The following is a 21,220-nucleotide window of genomic DNA, read 5'->3' as shown; positions in this document are numbered from 1 at the left end:
TCTTCAGGGCAGGGACTGTCTTACTGTGTGTACATATAGGGCCTGAGGACTTTCAATAGGAGGTAGGCACCTACCTCCTTAGGCATATTTGAAAATCCTAGTTTTAGTTACCAACATTTTATTAAAGATAGACAAAGTTGTTGACTGTATACTTATTTTTACTTCACTATTAAGAGAAGGGTGCAGGATGTAAGATTTACGAGAATACAGCACAACTAAATAATTTAAATGGGACACAAATAGTTTTATATCTAAATAGTGGTGTATTGTGGTGGATAGATTGCTGATAGATAAAAACAGGGTAAATTAGTGCACAGAAGTATAGTAGTTGCTTATTTTCCTGCTGTTGGAGAGTGTTATGTCATTGCTGCCTATCAAAACAGGTGCATGGGTCAAAATTCACCTCCACTGCTGTCTCATATACCTAGTGAAGTACCAGCATTTGGCAGTGCTTAAATTAAATGCTGCCACATTCTATGGAGGCTGAGTTGCTATAGCAGAGCACAGAAGTGAAGAGGTTTAATATGCATAACATGGATTTTTTTAAATCTCATGCTACTCATGAATGAGGGACACAAGTACATTATTCCACCTATTATATTTAAATACTTGGTTCTGGATGAATTAGAGATACGATTTTCTGACTTCAGACAGCTGCCTAATCTTCTTACAGTGATTGCCATTAAAATGGCAACATTCATATTTTGACAGTACACCTCTACCCCGATATAACGCGGTCATGGGGAGCCAAAAATCCCTATCGTGTTATAGCTGAAACCCCGTTATATTGGGGTAGGGGTGACAGGGCTCAGGCAGTGATTTAAAGAGCTCCGGGCTCCGGCCGCTGCGGGGAGCCCGGGCCCTTTAAATCGCCGGCAAGCCCCGCTGCCACAGTCCCAGGGTAGTGGTGGCAGGGTTCTGGCGGTGATTTAAAGAGCTCCTGGTTCTGGCCGCTGCGGGGAGCCTGGACCCTTTAAAGCGCTGCCTGAGCCCCACTGTTGCAGCTCCGGGGTATAAGCGGCAGGGCTCCAGTGGTGATTTAAAGGACTGGGGGCTCCCCACAGCAGCCAGAGCCCTGGACCCTTTAAAGCGCCGCCGGAGCCCCGCTGCTATCGCACTATATGCGAACCCGTGTTATATCGGGTCACATTATAGCGGGGTAAAGGTGTAGTTATTTAGGCCTGGTTGCTAACAGCACAGGGCTCGGTATCAGCAGACCTGGGATGTACTCCTGGCTCTGCCACAGACCAGCTGTGACAGCCCTGGCAAGTCACCTTGCCTCTGTCCTCCCATATCAGAGCTATGCACTGTTAGAGCTGATCAGAAAGTACTTCGTGTTTTCTATGGAAAAATTTAGAAAGGAACTCTAAAATTAGAGTTTTATCTTTTGTTGTTTTTATTAGAAAAAAACAGAACACTAAGGCCTGGTCTACACTAGCAGGTTATGTCGAATTTAGCAGCGCTAAATCGAATTAACTCTGCACCCGTCCACACAAAGCTATTTAGTTCGACATAGAGGTCTCCTAAATTCGACTTCTGTACTCCTCCCAACGAGGGGAGTAGCGCTAAATTCGACATGGCCATGTCGAATTAGGGTAGGTGTGGATGGAAATCGACGCTAATAGCTCCGAGAGCTATCCCACAGTGCACCACTCTGTTGACGCTCTGGACAGCAGTCAGAGCTCAGATGCTCTGACCAGCCCTCAGGAAAAGCCCCGGGAAAATTTGAATTCCTTTTCCTGTCTGGGCAGTTTGAATCTCATTTCCTGTTTGGACATCGTGGCGAGCTCAGCAGCACTGGCAATGATGCAGAGCTCTCCAGCAGAGATGGCCATGCAATCTCAGAATAGAAAGAGGGCCCCGGCATCGACTGATCGGGAAGTCTTGGATCTGATCGCTGTGTGGGGCGATGAGTCCGTGCTTTCAGAGCTGCGATCAAAAAGACGGAATGCAAAGATCTACGAGAAGATCTCCAAAGCAATGACAGAGAGAGGATACAGCCGGGATGCAACGAAGTGCCGCGTGAAAATAAAGGAGCTGAGACAAGGCTACCAGAAGACCAAAGAGGCAAACGGACGCTCCGGATCCCAGCCGCAGACATGCCGTTTCTACGAGGCACTGCATTCCATCCTAGGTGCGGCCGCCACCACTACCCCACCACTGACCGTGGACTCTGAGGATGGGATATTGTCCACGCCCGCTTCCTCTGAGATGGTAGTGGACGGGGAAGAAGAGGAAGGAGATGAGGAGGACGAGGCAGTCGACAGCGCTTACAACGCTGATTTCCCAGACAGCCAGGATCTCTTCATCACCCTCACAGAGATCCCCTACCAACTGTCCCCAGCCGTTAACCCGGACCCAGAATCGGGGGAAGGATCAGCCGGTAAGTGGTTTAAACATGTAAACATTTATTTATAAAAGAATATAAATATTAACTGTGGCTTTTTCATGATTAGACTGTCCTAGGCACTTAAAGTTCTAGTCTTTGGTAGTGTAACTGCTGCAAAAAAATCTAACAATGTCCGGTAAATCTTGATTGGTTTGCCCTAGGCACTGTACTGTTTAGCCCTTGCCAGTGCAGCTACAGTAAAACTCGGTCAATATATCCGGGGATAGAGCAGAAATCCTCCTGGGACATCTCGAGGAAGCTCTCCTGGAGGTAATTGGAAAGCCTTTGCATGAGGTTCCTTGGGAGAGCGGCCTTGTTGTGTCCTCCGTAGTAGGAAACATTTCTGCACCAGGCTATCATCAAGTACTCCGGGATCATTGCCTTGCACAGCATGGCAGCATACGGCCCTGGTCTTTGGAGGCTTTCCCGAAGCATGCGTTCTTTCTCGCTGTCAGAAATACGCATCAGAGTGATGTCGCTCATGGTCACCTGCTTTGAATTAGGGCAATGTTAGTATTGGGACTGCTTCCCTGTTCCTTTACAGAACTGTAACCGCCGGTTTACAGCCATGCGGTGGAGGCGGGAGAGGGGCAGCATAGAGGGATCTTTCCCGGGGACAGCCGCAAGGGGGTGGGACAGGGGCAGAGTTCATGCTTGCCGGATTGCTGGCAGCAGGAACTGGCCAACGCTAGGAGCATTGCTTTCAACGTGAAAGTAGGGCAGTGCTATTATTTCAACGTGAAAGTAGGGCAGTTTTAAGCTGCCACAAGTCTACGGCTTACCATGTCAGCCCGCTACCCAAATTCTGCTGTGCTGTTCCGATTCTGTGATCTGCACTGCAGGACCCCAGGGACTGAATGCGAAGGCTGAAAATTCGACCTTGTCCTGAGTGCGCATGTGATAGGTGCTATGAATGGTCTTTTTCACAGAGAAAGACTATTTTCTTTGTTCACCCAAAAATTTATCTTTCTGAGGAATTCACTCCCTTTTTCCCATCCCACAGCTGTGGCTGTCTCCCGACCTGCCCTGTCATCAGACTCCCAGAGGCTGTCGCAGATTAGGCATAGACGTAAAAGGACACAGGACGACATGTTCTCAGAACTTATGGGCTGCTCTCGAGCCGAGGCAACCCTGCAGAGTCAGTGGAGGGAGAACATGTCCCAATACCAGCGAGCACACAGCGAACGGGAGGAGAGGTGGCGGCAGGAAGACCAGCAGGCGACTCAAACACTGCTTGGACTAATGAGGGAGCAAACGGACACGCTCCGGCGCCTTGTGGATGTTCTGCAGGACCGGAGGCAGGAGGACAGAGCCCCGCTGCAGTCTATGTGTAACCACCATCCCCCGCCACAAAGTCCCATACCCCCCTCACCGAAAGTACCAAGAAGGAGGGGCTGCAGAGCCCGTGAAAACTGTCACTCTACCCCTGCAGACTGCTCAAGTGGCAGGAGGCTGTCATTCCCCAAAATTTGATAAGTCCTTTCCTTCCCGCATCACCCAATCCCCCATCCCAGTTTCATCCCCTAACTGTCCATTTGCTAATAAAAAATACGTTTCTGTTAATTGCTGTTTCCATCATGTTTTTTTTAGATGACAGTCTGTTTTAAGGGGGGGAAAGGTGGTTGGTACAGACACAGGGGCAGGTTCAGCAGCAGGTCACACACACAGTGCAGTCACTAGGCACCCTGGTCAGTCTGGGAGGCGGTTTTCATTGTCTGTTGGGGGCGGGGAGCTATGAGATTTTTTGGCGGTGGGAGGGCGGTTACAGATCTTATGCAGCGGTCCTTATCCTGGATCACAGAGCCACGCAGCAGGGAATCTGAACCGTCCTCCCCCTGCCACAAAGTCACATAGCCCCCACACACAGAGTCCCGAACAGGAGGGGTGGCAGGCTCCGTTCAAACAATCAGTCCGCCAGTGCGGACCACTGTAGAAGCAGGAGCCTGGCATTCCTCGAGTTTAGAAGCGTCCTTTGCATGAGTACACTACACCCGCTCCCCACCACAGTCTGCGTCCCAGTTTCAACACTTTCCCGCGAAAACAGTAATAAATAAAACGTTGTTCATTAACAAATTATCAGTGATTTTATTTTTAAATGTGGGTTGGAAGGGGGTGAACGGGGTATGAAACTGGAGAGGATTGTGAACAGTCACTGGGTAAAGAAACGGGGCCAGGTTCAGCTTCTCTGTAAACCAACAAAATTGTCACAGGTTACCCTGCTCACTGAGGAACCTAGCTTTCAAAGCCTCCCGGATGCACAGCGCTTCCCGCTGGGCTCTTCTAATCGCACGGCTGTCTGGCTGGGCGTAATCATCAGCCAGGCAATTTGCCTCAACCTCCCACCCCGCCATAAAGGTTTCCCCCTTGCTCTCACAGAGATTGTGGAGCACACAGCAAGCTGCAATAACAATGGGGATATTGGTTTCGCGGAGATCGGAGCGAGTCAATAAGCTTCTCCATCTCCCCTTGAGACGTCCAAAAGCACACTCCACCACCATTCTGCACTTGCTCAGATGGTAGTTGAAGAGTTCCTTTTCACTGTCCAGGGTGCCTGTATAGGGCTTCATGAGCCAGGGCATTAGCGGGTAGGCTGGGTCCCCGAGGATCACTATAGGCATCTTGACATCCCCAACAGTTATTTTATGGTCCGGGAAGTAAGTACCCTCCTGCAGCCGTCTAAACAGACCAGAGTTCCTGAAAACACGAACTTCATGAACCTTGCCCGGCCATCCGACGTAGATGTTGGTAAAATGTCCCCTGTGGTCCACCAGTGCTTGCAGCACCATGGAAAAGTAGCCCTTTCCATTAATGTACTGGCTGGCCTGGTGGTCCGGTCCCAGGATAGGGATGTGAGTTCCATCTATGGCCCCACCACAGTTTGGGAATCCCATCGCTGCGAAGCCATCTATGATCGCCTCCACGTTTCCCAGGGTCACTACCTTTGACAGCAGTACATCAACGATTGCCTTGGCTACTTGCATCACAACAACCCCCACGGTAGATTTGCCCACGCCAAAGTGGTTCGCGACTGACCGGTAGCTGTCTGGCGTGGCAAGTTTCCAGAGGGCTATGGCCACTCACTTCTGGACAGTCAGGGCTGCTCGCATCCGGGTGTCCTTGCGCTTCAGGGCAGGGGACAGCAACTCACAAAGTTCAAGGAAAGTTCCCTTCCGCATGCGAAAGTTTCTCAGCCACTGGGATTCATCCCAGACTTGCAGCACTATGTGGTCCCACCAGTCAGTGCTTGTTTCACGTGCCCAGAATCGCCGTTCCACGGCATCAACATGACTCATTGCCACCATGATGTCCATGGCGCGGGGTCCCGTGCTTTGTGACAGGTCTGTGCCACTCTCAGACTTCATGTCCTCATCGCGCTGCCATAGCCTCCTCGCCCGATTTCTGAACATCTGCCTCTGGAAAAGGTGGCTGATAAGGTGCGAGGTGTTGACAACGGCCATAACTGCAGCGATGGTCGCAGTGGGCTCCATGCTTGCAGTGCTGTGGCGTCCGCGCTGTCACTCAGCAGAAAAGTGCGCGAACTGATTGCCCGCCGGCGCTTTCAGGAAGGGAGGGAGGGAGTGACGGTTGGATGACGACATTTACCCAAAACCACCCTCGACACATTTTTTTCCCCAGCAGGCATTGGGGGCTCGACCCAGAATTCCAATGGGCAGCGGGGACTGCGGGAACTGTGGGATAGCTGCCCACAGTGCACTGCTTCCAATGTCGACGCTTGCCCCGTTAGTGTGGACTCACAAAGTCGAATTACTGCCCTTAGTGTGGATACACACGTTCGACTTTGTATTATCGATTCCACATATTCGATTTAAGTACAATCGAACTACTCTCGTAGTGTAGACATACCCTAAGATTGCATGCAGTGTTGTTGTAGCCATGTTGGTCCCAGAATATTAGAGACACAAGGTTGGTGAGGTAATATCTTTGACTGGACCAACTTCTGTTGGTGACAGACAAACTTTCAAGCTTGCACAGAGCTCTTCTTCAGGCCTGGGAAATGTATCTGTGATACTGAGTACCTCTCTCAGACCTGACAAAGAACTCTGCATAAGCTCGAATGTTTGTCTCTGGCCTTGGCTACACTTACCGGCAAGTTCGACGGCTGGAAATCGAACTTCTGGGTTCGACTTATCGCGTCTAGTCTGGACGCGATAAGTCGAACCCGGAAGTGCTCGCCGTCGACTGCGGTACTCCAGCTCGCCGAGAGGAGTACCACGGAGTCGACGGGGGAGCCTGCCTGCCGAGTGTGGACCAAGGTAAGTTTGAACTAATTCGAAATAAGGTACTTCGAACTTCAGCTACGTTATTCACGTAGCTGAAGTTGCGTACCTTAGTTCGAATTAGGGGGGGTAGTGTAGACCAAGCCTCTGTCACCAACAGGAGTTGGTCCAATAAGAGATATTACTTCACCTACCCTTGTGTCTCAGAAAGTTAACATGAAAGTTAATTACTGCATGCTCTGGGTACCCCTAAACCTCTGACTGTCAGATGCTGAGACTGGACAACAGGGGATGGATCACTTGATAATTACCCTGTTCTGTTCACTCCCTCTGAAGCACCTGGCACTGGTCACTGTCGGAAGACAGGATACTGGGCTATTTGAACCATTGGTCTGACCTACTATGGCCGTTCTTATGTTCTTAAAGTTTTGTCTTCCTAAAAAAGCAAGACATTTTTCATCACAATTTTTTCATCTACGTCTATTACAGAAAGTAAGGCCAACACACATCACTCATACAGAGAAACCACTGGAGCAAAGAGGAGAAGGAAGAAAGAAGGATCTTTAATCCTTCATCTCTGGCTGGAGGGGGGTCATGAGATTTGGAAGGCACACCTCTTCCCAGCCCAGTGGAACTCAGACCTGCAGGAAGGGGATCTGTAGAACCTGCCCAACTGCTGCCCCCTAACATCTGGCAGCATGGTTCCAATAAGAGGGACACTGCCCTGAGCTGGATGCTGCTGTGGTTGATCTCAATATCTGCGGCTGGCATGTAGCATGGCTCCCAGTCACAGAAATTCCTGAACTGTTAAAAGATGGAGCTGCAGTGAACAGAAACGCCCTGCTCCTCTACCCTCCTGCCACCCTGAACTTTACTGACCTCTGTTCATGCATAGGCAAGAATAAGGGACTGGGGTGATGTGACTGAAGAAACAATACTAATCCCTGTCATGCTGGTCCTGATGTGACTAGATCTTCTCCGCTCATGGATCCACATGGAAGGATCCTGCCCAAGAGTTTAAGAATATTAAAACTGAAATGAATAACATTCAGTAGTATGGAACATGGGTAATACTTATTGGATGAAATCCATATTTTGCAGGAGCTCTTCATTTACTTTTACCCACTATTAATTAGGGCTGGGGAAAACTTTTTTCAAAATTCCTCTTTTTGAAATCTGAAAATGGAAACATTGAACATTTCTATGAACTATAGTTGGTGGAAAGACTGGGGTGGAGGGTGGATTTGTGAAAACAAATTTTTCCATGAATTTTTTAATTTCAGAATTTCAAAATTAGAATAAAGTCAAATTCAACTGCTAATATAAGTCTAAAGAAACATAATCATAGAATATCAGGGACCTGAGAAGGTCATCTAGTCCAACTCCCTGCTCAAAGCAGGACCAATCCCCAGACAGATTTTTGTCCCAGATCCCTAAATGGCCACCCCTCAAGGACTGAACTCACAACCCTGGGTTTAGCAGGCCAATGTGCAAATCACTGAGTTATCCTTCCCCCCGTATGACTTTTGATGCACTGTCTTTTATAGGGCAGTCACAGAACAAGGCCCATGATTTATATATGTAATTGTATACTGAAATCTAAGTTAAAAAAAACTTTATTAAGGTAGCAAAGTCAAGCACTCAAGAGTTAGGAAATGCCAGAATTAAGGTTCTCTGGGCAGCCCTAATTTGGCCCCCTTGTGTGTATGTATTAGGATGCAGTCATTAATTACATGCTTACATGCTATTTTTTCCCACAGGACCTCTGCCTCATTCAGTGCATAGGATGGACCTGCCTTAGGTAAGAATCAGAGTTGTGTAGCCTGTGTCATTTGTTGCAGAAGTTGAAAAGCATGCAGTAAATGAGGCAGGAGCGCAGTCTCCTGGTTAAGGCAGTTGAATGCTGCCCTGGGGAACTGAATTCTTTTCCGGCTTCACCCAGGAGCAGCAGAAGATCCCTAAAAGTGCGTGTGGGGGGGGGCCACTGGCACCAGAACCATGGTTCCACTCCTGTGCCACCCCTTCCCCGAAGGTCCCACCTTCCACCCTTGCTCCTCTCCACCCCTTCCCACCGACGCTTGCCCTTATGGCTGGTAAAAAGTGGGGCTGGGGGCATGGCCCTCTGTCCCCCCCATCCTGGCACCGCTGCCTCTGCCACAGAGTTTTTATGTGTTGTTGGGCAAGTCACTTAAACCAAACTTTTCCCAGGTGGTCACCAATTGTGAACGAGTGCAGAGCACTCATAGCAGCAACGGACGTCACTGGAAGCTGGGCTTTGAACATATGAAGTGCTATATAATGCTAAGTACTCTGAAAAATCAGGTCCCAGTCTACCACCACCCTCCCACACCTCACAGAGGTGCTCTGAAGATGGCTTCACAAATAAGTGAATTTCTCTCATACTTTAGTGATGAGCACCATTGATAAATTCCCTCGTGTGCATTTCCCCCTTCCGCCCCCCACCCCCGACCTTAATCAGAAAGGGTTTGACTAGTGTGCAGTAAGTAAGGCCTGGGGCCACACATTGAACAATGAGGAGAAAACAAAATATTGAATAACTGCTCATTGGGTGAGCAGCAGTCATCTTGTGCACTGAATGATGCAGGGGTTCTATGGAAAAATATAGAAGGTGATTATGTAATCAGACCTAATTTACACAAAGGTAGCAAGTTAAGGCTGCCCAGGCAACCTTAATTCTGGCATTTCCTAACTGTTGAGTGCCTGACTTTGCAAGCTTAAGAGTTGGAACCTTTAGACCCACTGCACAGACCTCTGCCACTTGATCCAATGGAGTAACTTTTAGCAAAAGTAGGTGTAATCCTCTATGCCGACCAGCAGTAGAGGGGGATGAGAGAGACATGCTGACGGTGGGTTTCACAGATATTTGATGAAAAAGAGGAATGGTGAGACTCAGGCATCTTGGGTTCTATTCCAGGCTCTGGATGGGAGTATGCTTTAGTGGGCATACCATCTTCTGTCCATTCCCCTGAAGCTTGACTCCTACTTCCCAGTCTCCTATAACCTGTCCATGTCCTAGTCCTGTCTCTTCCCCAACCCTGGCTTTTTGTTCCAGTCTCATTCTCCTCACCTAGCCAGTCCCAGTCTTATTGCCAAGCAAGTCCTGCTTTCAATTCTTTGGATTCCCCATACCAGCCTCACCGCCCAGTCAATCCCAGTTCGCTGTTCCCTATTCCAATAGCCATTCCCTATTCCTATTCCCTGTTCCCACTGATTCCCAGTTCCAATAGGTTCCCTGCTCTCAATTCAAGTGCCTGGACCCAGCATAGCAGCCCAGAGCTGCAATTGAAGGAAAAGTCCTACTTAGCTCCAGGCTGGAACATGGAAAATTGGAAAGTTTAGTTGCTAAAATTTAAGAAGTCTTGACTGACATGTGCAATCTGCACTTTTTCAAAGGCCACAAATTTGGGTGAATTTTCACAGGGGCCGAACAAAAGGCACATTCCTGCCACAAAGGCCTTCTCCTTACCAAATTTCATGTCCAGGCTCCAGACATGGATGAGCTAGAGCTTTTCAAATAAAACATTGCCAGAATAATAATACTAATAAAAAAACCACATGGGCAAGAAAAGTGTATTTTTCCCTTGTCTCATTCTCAGAAACAGTTAAGCTTTTGTGTCTCAAATCTTTGCAGAAACCTTCAGCCTGAGGCAGGCACCCAACATGGAAAGTTAAACATAAACAGTTGAAGTTTGATAAAAAGTTATAAAAATAGGGCCTTATAATGGAAAATACCAGCCATGCCCATAATATGTCACAGGGGTGAATTAGCAGTGCATTAGGAACTGTACATATTACACACATTCAGACGGATCATTCATACACACTTCAAGACACATGCCTGTTCCCTCAAAAGATTGAAGAACAATTCAAAGCTCTCTTGATAATGAAAAGATAAATGTTCTGACATCATGCTGAACAAATGCACATGGGAAAAGATTTCAAATGGGTCCAAGTTACTGTAGCCTATAGGACTAACCTGCTTGCTTTCATATATCTTTTCTTATCGTTTAAGTATTTGGTTTATTGTAATAGGTTTATAAATTTATATTAAAGTAAGTTTGGCTGTAATGCAAGAGACCTACAGGCCATATCCTGTATGTTAAGCTAAGGCAAAGTTAGCATATCTATAGTAAGACCTTTTACTCAGAAGGCAAAGTTGACCTATATCTTGTTACCTAAATAGATAAGTACCCACGCCTATGTCCATGACCTTTTATTTAGACCAATAGACAATGGAGAATGGCATAGGGGGGTTTTCAATGTTGTACCCACAGACTTAACAAGTACACCCACAAGAGACTGATGTGCGTACATACCTGTCATCAATACGCACATACATATTAGCCTATCGGGTAAGTGTATCCTAACATTTCTCTGGGTGAGGAATGAAATTTAGGCATTAGAGGAAGGATTTCCGTCATTTGCCCTATAAAAGAGGTGACCCACCTCAATAGAGTACTCCATTTCTCACTTACTCCAGTTCTCACTTTACTCCATCTCCATACTCACTTTACTCTATTCTCACTTACTTCCTCCACTCTATCTATTCTATCTATCTCCGATGACTGCTACTATTAGTAGGCTATACTTGTTCTTCTTAAACTTTAAGTTTCAAAGGAGTAGGCTAAGCTTGGTTTCCCTAAGTTTTATTCTTAGTTTGTTTATTAGGTTTTGATTTAAGTTTAAGTTAGTCAAGTAAACCCTAGTCAGCTTTGATAGCTCTTAGCATTTTCTAAGCCACTGAATCCCTCACTCAAGAATTGAGAAACCTAAACCGCAAGGCTGTTCCTATGTCTCTTATCACCAGGTTATCAAGGAAGAGTGTGAGTATATTAACCAAAGCTTTGTTGCATATAATACTATATTATCATATGTATCTTTTGAATAGCAGTAATGCAATTGTAACTTTGTAACTCTGGGTATTTTACTATTAACTTACTATTATTAATTTTAATAAAAAGCCTTTAAAACTATATCTGTCTCAGTGTGAGCTTCCCGTCATACCCCCAAGGGTCCTTTATAAGTTCTGTTGAGCCTGATTCAGGACAAGAACTTTTATCTTCTGATCAAACAGATTGGCGAGCCTAAAACCCTTACTAATTAATATTGATGCTAATAATTATTAATACTATTATTAAAATCAATTAAAATTAAATTAATAAATTAAATTCCCATGTTATCCAAATGAATATTATCAGTACACCCTAAATCAGGTTACCTTAGGCACCTAAGTCTCATTGACTTTTGAAAGTGGGACTTAGGCTATTTGAACACATTGCCCATACAGCACAGTTAGCTGATGCAACCTTTACATTGGCAAACAGGCAGAAAACAGCGGCAACCAGGCAGAAAACAGTAAGAGTTTCCCTCTGATTAAGAGAAGCAAATGAAATATTTCCCAGTTTGCTCCTTTTCCCGAGAATTATTTTAGATACTTGCTGTTCTGTGCATGCTTTGGGGAAATTTCTAACTTTAAAGTAATGCTCTGTTGGTTCATTACTAAAGGACAGTGGAATTGCATATCATGTGCATTCATCTTACTACCAGATAGCTTTATTAGGGCTGTTAGTGTAATGAATACCAAATACAAAGTGTGGGTCCAGAGATCATTTTTCTAATCAGAAGTATCAGACCCCAGGAACCTTTAGAGGATAGGGCTATTAAAACATAAATAGCTTCCTTGAAATATAAATTGCCATTTTCAAAAAATGGATGCTCCTCTTGATCATTCTCAGTTTGGATTTCCAAAAATTATATTCATGGATTGCTAACTGAAAGCCACATGGATATTAGCCTCAGAAACTCTCCTTAATTTACATGAATAGTCTCATTAGAATACACTGACCAGCTCATCCAGTTCCAAAGGGCAAAACTAGACAATGGTCACTGAAGACTCGATGAGGCATTTTAAAATCAAGAAATTAGAACATAATGCACATGAATGATAATTTTTCTAACTAACAGAAGGCTATATGCGGTTATGTGTGGTGGAATAGGAAGGAGTTTGTTGGAATCTAAAAGCATTGTTCAAACTCCTTGGATGAAAATTATGCCCATGTCTGTTTAAAACATTGAACTGGAATAATACAGGACAATCATGTTATTTGGGTCATAGGTAGTCTTTGCCAAGGTGGGAGGAGTCATGCAGACACACATTGCCCAATGATACAACAGAAACCCAGCTCAAGGTTATTGTAAAAGAGGCAGCATAGCTTCCCAAACACCCCCTTTCACAGCTGAGTGCAGCTGTGCTATGGCCTGCCTCAGTTTCCCTTTCTTAATGGGAAAATAAGGAGGTCACAAATAGCTTGGTGAAGGAGAAGCCAAAATGCTCTACAGCAATCTATCTCCCTTTAATAAAGCCTTCTGCAAGCAGCACTAGAACGAGGGTTAAAGGCTCTTACCTCAGAGCCTGGGTGAAACTTAACAGTCCCAAAACAGAAGTCTCTAGGTTCCAGCAGCAGCTCTTTCTGCTGTACAGCCTCAGGCTTCACTGCTGCTGCCTACAGAGCTCTGTGGTCTTTCCCCTCTTTGTTCAAGGTTTCCCCCAGGCCTCCCTGCATGGAAAGCTTGTGGCTAGTTCAGGCTCCCTAGAAACTCCTCTCCTCCAGAGTTCCTGTTAGCTGAGCTCTCCTAAGCCTTTTATCAGGCCCAGGTTCTCCTTACTTTATCAACTGCCTAGCAGCTATTTAGGCAATTAACTATCCCCAGGTGGAGTTGGGTTGGCTCCCTCCCTTCAGTGGAGCCCATCACAGGTAGGCTGGCTCTGACCCCTTTAAAGGGCCCAGGACCCTGTGACAGTTACCATAACTGACTCACATGCTCTGTGGCTGAGGCAGACATAACACACTGATCAATGCAGGCTCCAGCTTCAGAGGGAGACGGATTAGATGCCATATTTACTAAATCTTATAACCAGATGAAATATTCTGAAAATCCCAAACCACTGAACTGGGAATTGTTGCTTTAAGGAGTTCTGTGAACAAGCATAAGAAGCCTGGCTCAGGCACTCTGTAGGTCACAATGAGACCATTCACTCCTGGCTGCTCTCAGTACATTGTCCAGCTCCTGTACATGTATTTGATCATCATCTGCACAGCAAAGCCCCTTTCTAAGTTTGCAATCAGCTAGTTCCCCATCTTGCCTCTCCTCGGAGACTGGTAACTATATTCACAATTTAGTGAGGCAGTTAATCAGATTTAGATTTTTATTGCTTTGCTGCTTCCAAAGGTACCAACTGAGCTTCCACCAGCCTTTCATCCAGTCCTTAATATCCCTGCTCCCTGCTTATTACAGCATAGAGGCTTCTGCAAATCAGGAGAATGGTGTCCTGAGTTGTGCCTCACTGCATTACATTCTTTGGGGGAATTTTGTGTGTGTGTGTGTGTGGGGGGGGGGGGGGGGGGGGGGGGGGAGTTCCAAAAAAAAGCATCAACTATCCCTAGGTTTGGCAGAATTCAATTTTTTTTTTCATAATTTCAGTGAATAATATCAATGTTTATTTCTCAGTTTTTTTTAGATTTTTATCGACTTAAATTTTCCAACGTTGTACAAAATTATGGGATTAAGCCTTTTCTATTTTTATTAATTACATTTTCACAGTTGTGAGAAATAATGGGGTGGGGGTATCAGGCAATTATTGAATGATAGTAGACTTTGAGATCAAAACATTAAAATGTCATAACCATTAAAACACAAATAGTTAACACCACATGTCAAAATATACATATAAATATCTTTGAATCAAACGCTAAGAAGTTTTCAAGCGGTATTTTTCTTATTTGCCTATGTGGACATTTCAGTTATTATCAATGGAAGTATTTCCTCAGTGGTTTGTGTGTGTAGGGTGAAATTGGCATTTACCAACATTTATCAATACAATTCTAATCCTGCTAAAGCCTAATGATCTCTTAGGATAACTCAAATAAAGATTCGTCTGTACCCTAAAAATAATTTGAACCCAAATCTCCATGGTAATCCATTACACCACAGAGCCCTTGTAAGTTTGGGCTATTTTTACTGATGAGCTGAACAGAAACCCTCATGCTCCAGTGAAATCTCTCATTACTGTTAGTTTTACACCCTCTTTAATCTTCAGTTAATGGTGTGTGGTAGATGGTGCGATGCCCACAGAGAGTTGTGTTTAAACACTCAGATCCTTCCTGTGCTTTCATATTATAGTGCTGAAAATACTAAAACCAATTCCTCTAAATCTTACATGCCATTGAAAATCTACACAGGCTTGCTTCTGACTATCATCCGCTGAGACAGACTTTAAATCTAGACTTTAAATCTCCGTGACTTGTTAGATTTGATGCCACCTTGCTGTTTCATATGCACAGTTGCATATGTATCAAATATATAATCAGAATGGCTAAACAAGATCTAGTTATGAGACTTGCAAGGGCTCCCTAACATTAAATTCAAGTTGCATTGTTCTGCAAAACTCCATTATAATCTGGACAGCTGCCCTCCTCATTTATAACTGGCCCCTGACTACCTCATCCGAGCCTTAGGGCTGGGGCCTAGCAGACTGCGTAGCGTCCTGATGACTAGCACCCAAAACATATGCCTACACCTTTGCTGTTCTTCCATACTTCTCAATATCTAGAGAGCTTCGCACTGAGCAAAAATTGGCAACAGACACTGTCATCCCATTTTAGGATTTTTGTAAAGGTGGGGCTTCCCAACCCTCTGACGAGGGTTGGCTCCTTCTCTCACTTTATCTCAAAGGCTCACCACTTGCTGTAGCCCTCTCTATAAATGCTTCGTGTTAGAGAGTCTTTCCTCTAATTGGCTGGGCAATCTGTCACCTCTCAAATCACTTACGAATACTACTCTCACAGCAGCCAGCACTGAAAGTGGAGATCACTCACTGTTTTCTCCCACTAGTTGCAGAAGCCAAGGGCTTCAACACTGACCTGCACACTCCTGGACAGTGAGAATCTCAAAGTCATTGATCCAAAATGATTGGCCTGAATTCTGTGATCTGAGATGCGTTCTACCCAAGAGCAAAAAGGAGGGGCACAGTGGGTCAGTACCTACTGTAAGCTAGAGCAGGCATGAAGTTGTTTTAACTTGATACCCAGCTTCCCTCTTTCCAACCATGCCCCCTTCTGTCAGAGGATGGTATAGAGGTGGTATGATAGCTCTAGGTCAACCAGGGATTCCCTCCTCAGTGGGCTGGATCCACCAGTTTTGCAGTTGCTCTTTGTTTCCAAAGTGGCAATGGAAGAGGGTCTTGGGCATCCTGGGATGATTTCGTTGGGAATTGGTCCTGCTTTGAGCAGAGGGTTGGACTAGCTGACCTCCTGAGGTCCCTTCCAACTCTGATATGCTATGATTCTATGATCCTTTTTGGAACACTAAGTATCCCCTTCTTTTGTTGCCCTTTTACACCTTTGAGGCTCTCCAGACAGAGGAGAACTGGAGAGGACTCTTTCCAGAGGCCATCAGTGCCAATTTCTCATCAGTCCAAGCAATACAAGGCAGTCTATCCCTCACTTTTTATGTCAGATTAAGATTCACCAGGCTACTGAGCTGCAGTCTAAATCTTTTACTCCAACAGATATAATACAAGAGTATCTCTGCTAGCAGCACACAGCAGTTGTTTCCTTCGCTGTTCGGAAGATTTTTGACAGTCTTTTATAATACAAATATTGCGCTCGGCATTTTGGAAACTAGGAACCAAAAATGAAAGGCTGGGCTAGAGAAACAGATGTTTCCTGTTTTTAAAATTAAATAACTGCAGATTTGATATTTAAATGAGAAAAATATTGCTAAGCCTAAAGTCACATGAGCATGGTTAATTACTGACAGGTATGTAAATATTCATGCATTCGTGCCAATAAGTTTTTTCCAAGTGGCCCTCAGTGCAGGGCCGGCTCTAGGTTTTTTGCCACCCCAAGCAAAAAAAACTTTGGCTGCCACCTGTCCCAGCCCTGGGCTCCTCGCCGCACCCCCATGCCGCTCCAGCCCTGGGCTCTCCCCCACCACCCGCACCCCCCTGCCCCCCCCAGCCCTGGGCTCTCACACCCCGACCCGCACCCCCCTGCCACCCCAGCCCTGGGTTCCGCCACCATTGCCCCTCACACACACCTCCTGCCGCCGCAGCCCTTGGTCACTGGTAACTCGCTCCCAGGGCAGGTCATTCAGCAGGAATTTTAGATGTGCACAGAACACAGACAGGATTAGTTCCCATATGGTTACAGAACTGCAGTAAAGTGGAACAATTTTCAGCTTGTGTGATTGGAGGATATCTGGATGCATATTATAAGACTGTCCTACATAAATGAGGAAAAGTTGAGGTGCCTTTATTATTCTTTTGTTCCACTCTTTCTTTCTATGGGGAATTTGCCAATGCAATATCACTGTCTTCCTTTTAAACAAACAAAAAAAAGGCAATGGCTGTTGACAATAGCAATTCCAGTCCTAACAACCACTGGGAAGCATTTCTTGCTCAATTTTATCCTACTTTTTCTACAGCAAGTTACAGTGGATCAGTATATTTGATTTGGGAGAAATGAAGTAACAGCTGCCCAAACTGAGCTTGAGCACTCCTGAATTTTGAGGTGTTCAAATCTGGAAGGCAGGTGCGGGGGGGGGGGGGGGGGAGGGGCTGTTGGCTGTGGCTCCGCAGGGGAGCACGACAGCATGTATGCAGCAGCGTGTCTGTCGCTGCGCGAAGCCAGACACGCTGGTCTGAGTGGCACGGTAAGGGGGCTGGGGGGTTGGAGCAGGGTGTTCCGGGGGGACAGGGAGCAGGGGGGGTTGGATGGGACGGAGGTTCGGGGGGGCAGTCAGGGGCAGAGAGGGGGGGTTAGATGGGTCAGGGGTTTCGAGGGGGCAGTCAGGGGACAGGCAGCAGTTGGATAGGCATGGGAGTCCCAGGGGGTTGTCAGGGGACAGGTAGGGGGTGGGGTCCTAGGGGGGAAGTTGGGGAGGGGATCTCAGGAGGGGGGGCAGTTGGGGATAAGGACCAGTGGGACTTAGATAGGGGGTGGGGTCCAGGGGGGCAGTTGGGGCAGGGAGGGGGTGATCAGGGGACAGGGTAGGGCTACCCTCCCTCCCCGTGGAGTGTCTTATTTTTTGAATGTTAAAATATGGAATCCCTACTCACAGCACAGCTCTCCATTCACAGCAGGCTGCAGCATGAGGTCTCAGCTTCCTCACTCCCTCCCCCTCTTTCCTGTTGGTAGTGGCCAGGGGAATGCTGGGAAATGTAGTTCTTTCCCTGCTCCAGGGCTGGCTCTATAGGCAGGGAGCTAACCAAGGAACTACAGCTCCCAGGGCCCCCTGTTGGTTCTCAGTTCCCAGGCTGGATCCCTGCCGCCCCTGCAAATAGGCTGCCCCAAGCACATGCTTGCTTTGCTGGTGCCTAGAGCCGCCCCCTGCCTCAGTGATTTTGGCTTATTTGTTATATGCTGTGCCCTGTTCTGTGCATGGCACTATGTTTCCTGCTTCTGTGGGAAACAGTCTTCTTCCCTCAGATAATGGAATGAAAGGACATCACCTATCTATCCCATTCTAGGAACCTTGTACCCCTACGGTCACCTTCCAGAAGGACTCTCCACAGCCGAGTGCTCACAGCCCTGGGCCTGTGATTACACTCATGGGCGGCAGGTGAACCTCCCACTTTCGGGAGACCAGCCCACCAACCCCACCCCTTCTTCCTGAGGCCCCACCCCCTTCCACCAGAGCCCCGAGGTCTGCCCCTGCGACCAGAGGAGCCCTGAGACACCTGCTGTCCTCAAAGTAGATGGGGAGGAAGGGCGGTGCCACGGCCTAAGTCAGGGGAGGCTTAGCCTGTCCTGGCCTTTGATATCCACTGACCATGATTGCACTGTTGTAGCCTGGAGTAAACACATGACTGAAAGTAGCCATGAGATATTTGCCCCTGGGATGAAAGCTATGGCTTATATCAGTGGTTCTCAACCTGCAGCCCATATGCTGCTTGCAGACCAATCAGCACACAGCTGCAGCTCATGTGACATCCTCAAGGCCATACACTGTGGGCTGCATATGTCGCCCACTATGGTAAATAGGTTGAGAACCTCTGGCTTATATTGATCATGGGATAGAGATTACAATTGTAGATCCCCAGTTCAAGTTCAAAGATCTGTCAGTATGCAAAATAAATAGGTACTTTCAGTCCAGTCGATAGTGGACAGGAGGTCCAGTTTCACAATGGGAAAGCTCCTACTGACTTCAGTGCAAGATCAAACCCTAAAAGAATGAACTCCTTTGGCTGTCAGATGAGAGATGGGACACTGGGTAACAGTTTCGGGGGGAAAGGAACTGAGATGTTCAAGATCTCCTGAGGCATCAAGAACTCTTCAAAAATGTCTAAGAGTTTTGAAAAAAAAAAAATTAAATCAAAACCCAGATTTTCACTATAAAAAATGCTCACCCTGCCACATGGAACAAAACCATACAAAGACCTATGAGACTTTACATTCTTGAACCTGTAGTGTTTGCCTACCTTGTGTTTTTTTTTTTTAATATAAGCTCTCCACAGTCATAGGAATGTCATCATAAATGTGGCCATAGGACCGTGACTACTACCTTACATTGATTTTCAATGTGCTACTGGCTTCTGCTACTTTTCCTCCTCCCATTCTTTAGAATCTGAAACCCAGGAACTGAGTAACCAGTAGGAAAGTTTTTTTTTTTTAATTTTCACCAATTAAAGCCTGCTGCAATAGCAACCAGGGGGAATTAGATGTGACATTTGTTAAGAGCATCTCTCCATGGTTAAGTTATAATGTGTGGAGAAGGGTGTGACCGACCCTCAGAGCACCCCAATTCCTGATGGCAAGGGTCACCCTGGTATATAGCAGTGAGCTTTACCTGGTCTGTCCATCTCAAGATACCCCAACTGATTGTTGTCATAATCTGAATCTAAAATGGGCCATGTAAGGTGTCATATGCAAACTGGTGACACACTGCTGATTAATATCATTGTGAAATGTACGTATTAACACTATTGAGTAAGTATGGATCCTCACTGATATTATATTTTAAAGTCTGTGACCAGAGGGAGGAAAACAGGTCTTCTCCCAGACAGGAGGGAAGGCAGCTATCTGCCTGTCTCCTACATAAATTAAGCAGGGTGGAGTCAAAACAACAGAAGCCCCGTTACCATATGAATCAGCAGGGGGATGGGAAGTCCACAGGAAGGGGAAAACAGCATGAAGTCATCCTGAATATGGGGACAAACAGTGAGTTTGGGGAGATATAAGGAGCAAGAAGCCATCTTTGAATCCAACACTAGACAGAGACAAGGGGCCAGAACTCTTGCAAGCTGGGAAAGATGGGTCCATAGGTGCTGGAACTAGGAGAGCAGAGGGTGCTGCTGCATCCTCTGGCTTGAAGTGTTTACAGTTTGGTTCAATGACTCTCGGCACTCCCACTATACAAACTGTTCCAGCACCTCTGGATGAGTCTTACATCCAAGGGGACTGAAGTCTCTAGGAACTGAATATAGGTGAGAAACCGGCTCAGGCAAAGATCTTCCACCTGGGAAGACATGGGAAACTAGCATCTTGTACTTCTGTGGAAGGTCCTGATTGAGAGAAGATAGCTATGGCTAGAAAGAAAAACAGGTAAGAAATCTAACTTGAACCAAGGCTGTATCTTGTTGAGTTAAGTCTTAACCACTAGAAAAGGTATTTTACTTTTATTTGCTTGTAACCATTTTGTCTTTATCCCTTCTACTAGGTATCACTTAACCTATGCCCTTCGTTAATAAACTTGCTTTATTTTTACTATATGCCAACCCAGTGCTGTGTTTGAATTGAAAGGCTTGTTACCTCCAATTAAAGTGATAAGATCTACTTTTGTCTCTTTAATGGAGCAACAACTGTTATTAATTCTGAGTGTTATAGGGGAGGTCTGGACACTTCATGGCAGATGGTTTGGGGAAAAATTGGGACTGGGTGTATGAGGAGGCACTGTGCAAGGCAGTAACCAAGGCTGATGGAGATGGTGGGGAGGGAGAGGGTGTTGTGTTGTAGGCTGGCTGCTGGGGTCACAGTGCTGAACTAGAGCTGCTCAACACACAAACTCAGTGCATGCTTGTTTACTGGCTGGCAGCATCCAGACAGGGAGCTATACCAGTAGAGCATTTTAAGGCACAGTGGAGGCAGTGACACAACCTCTCTCCTGCCTGGATTGCATTTCAGAACATCATAAAGGGGCATCATATTGGTTGCAAGTATTTTAATGATGAGCAAAGTCAGTTCTATAGATCAGAATACAATGAGTGATGGCTTACATTGTCTTAAATCTCACTACCTCATTCATCATTTTTAAGTTATTTGGAGGTGCAGTCAAAAGGAGTGAAGAGTGTCATTAAAGCAGATGTGTTCTATATAGTCCCTTTAATATATGTTCAGTTCATTAACTTTGATTGGTGTCCTAGTATGGGTCTGTTTCAAAGATTAATAGTCTTCTAGCATGACCCATACCCTTGTTCCCTTTTTTATATTACTGTTTATCTGACTGCAAGTTATGCATAGATGATTATTTTAAAAAATCCTCTCTTAACCTTCAACTATGATCTCTTAGTAAG

This window comes from Chrysemys picta, unplaced genomic scaffold (genome assembly GCF_011386835.1).
Source record: "Chrysemys picta bellii isolate R12L10 unplaced genomic scaffold, ASM1138683v2 scaf2, whole genome shotgun sequence".
Taxonomy (NCBI): domain Eukaryota; kingdom Metazoa; phylum Chordata; order Testudines; family Emydidae; genus Chrysemys; species Chrysemys picta.
Note: the sequence above shows the minus strand (reverse complement) of the source record.